Source organism: Lathyrus oleraceus, chromosome 5, assembly GCF_024323335.1.
Source record: "Lathyrus oleraceus cultivar Zhongwan6 chromosome 5, CAAS_Psat_ZW6_1.0, whole genome shotgun sequence".
In the NCBI taxonomy this organism is placed as follows: domain Eukaryota; kingdom Viridiplantae; phylum Streptophyta; class Magnoliopsida; order Fabales; family Fabaceae; genus Lathyrus; species Lathyrus oleraceus.
Window position 1 is genome coordinate 69,465,098 of NC_066583.1, and position 2,390 is coordinate 69,467,487.

A 2,390-nucleotide genomic window follows, 5' to 3' on the forward strand; every position below is an offset into this window, starting at 1 on the left:
AGGTGATATCTACTGTAGGGTAACCTTATGAAAACCTTATCAATGGAGGTCCAGCCTAATTGATAACCACAAATCAATCTCGATTGGTCCGAAAGAGAAAGCAATGAACACATCAAAAGGTTACCGTAAAAACAATATTATAAATGCAAAGGTAAACTCAAATTTGTTACAATTCTAAATTAGGGACACCCCCTAGCATTGGGGGGTTTAGCTACTCATATTGTTTAAAACCAATTCAAGATAAAAATAACACATTACAAGTAATTGGATGACTTCGATCTTCAATCGCTCCCGCTCATGAACACCTTCAGCTCTCCGAATGCCTTGATCTTTGTAATCCTTGATTGCTTCACAATACTGTGTTTTTCCGTATTCCAAGATGATTTTTCCTTTGGCAGAAGACCCTCTTTTATAGTGAAAATTCCAAGCAGCAGTTGGACAGGCCCAAAACTATCTCCAAAAAGCCCGGCGAATAAAGGCCCGAGAAAAACTGAATCTTTGGGTTTGGGCTGACACCGCCCGTGTCAGCTGACACGGGTGGCCATGTCAGCCTACTGAATCTGTACCGGGGTTTTCTTCTCCTTTGCTTGCCGAAATCTCACATTGTCTCATTCTGAGTTCTCTAGCTCTTCTACTTTGACCTGTTGGACAAAAACACAGCTATCCCACACATAAAATCACGAAATAAAAATTAAAACATAACAATGATTAAAATTGCTTAAATAAAATGACGGAAGTAAAACTAACTCGAAATGTATCATAAATGCTTGCACAGTGTGTCAAAAGCCTCTGTTTCGAGTCATATCAGTAACGAAAACTCAATGCAAATGGTGATTGATCACAACCCCAAACTTAGCTCGTTTCTTGTCCCAAGTAATGTTTCAGACACATTGTCACTCCTCAGAATTCTTTATGTTTTCCACCACTGCTGAGATCATTCGCTAACGTCTTCCCTTTTCCTTCCACAAGTCCTGCTTTTCTTTGTAAGTCTTTCTTTTCACTTCCACTTCAAAGCACCATTTCACCTGTCAGCTTATATCACATTCTCACAAATTCTCTCGGGGTAAACTGTTTACACTCATAATTCAAAGTATGCAATATCACTCACAAGTTTGAATAGTCTCTCTTTTCCTATCACCTACACATAACACACACACTTTTGAGGTCTTTCGAGTTGTAACTTGGCTTGGGTTGGGGTATGGATTATTAAAAAAAAGGAAAACAAGTGGCTTTTGGTTCAGAGTTGATGTTACATCCTGTTTTTGTTTCTTTTATTTCCTCGGTTTTCTTTTCTTATTATTTTTCTTTTTCTTCACCGAATGCCCTTTTCCGTGCTTCTTTTTGAATCTTCCAGTTATAATTTTTTCTCTTTTTATTTTTCTTTCTTTCTCTTGATTCATCAATTTTTATTTGTTCTTGCACTTTCTTGGGCTTTGGGAGCTTTTGGGGGTTTTTACCCCAAACTTAGCTTTTCCACACAGTTTGAATGTATTATCATGACTCTAAACAGGGTAAGGAAGTGATTTTGGCTAAGGGGTACATTTATTGGGTTTAAACAAACAAATGGATATAGGCTCAAATGGGGTTAACGAGGGATATAATTATTTGGGATGGCTAGAAAGGCTCGGGGTTAATTTCAAACAACGTGCCTTAGTGTGTGTATCATGTAGTGACAGTACCAGAGAGTCTACGCAAATTTAGAATGATAAAGACAAACCTGAATGTCGCTCATGATGATCAATGTGTTTGGCTTTTTATGACTCACTATGTTTGGTTCAACTTTGACAGGATCCACAGTACTCATTAGTTTGGTGCGATTTCTTCCTTAGTTCGGAATGTACAGGATACTCATGTCGATTAAGCTGTATACGTTGCGTCCGATCTTACTTTCAGCAGTGTCAACTTCTTGGGGAGATCCTTCACAACAAGCTATGGTGAGTGGCGTGATCCTTTCTGAAGGTGAGAAAAACAAGAAAGGGGGTTTGAATTGTTTTGGAAAATAAGCGCTTTTGCAAAATAAGAACACACAGAATTTTATACTGGTTCACTTATAACACAAAGCTACTCCAGTCTACCCGGCCAAGGTGATTTTGCCTTCAAAAAGGACTTAATCCACTAATCTTGAAAGATTATTACAACCAAACGTCTAAGAGAAAGATCTCTTAGTCCTCCCAAGTATACAGACTACGCAGAGTCACTTGAGGAACAAAATCAATTTAACAGAAGGAATTGTAATCTAAAGTGCTTCTAAGATCAAGCGAATATTACAGCAAATAGAGCAAGTAAGTGTTTTCACGTATGAGCAACAGCTCGTGAAAAACTAAGAGAGAAGGTAGAAGAATTTCTGTGCGTTCAGGTGTATCTCTCACTGAAGTATGCCGCCCTTTATA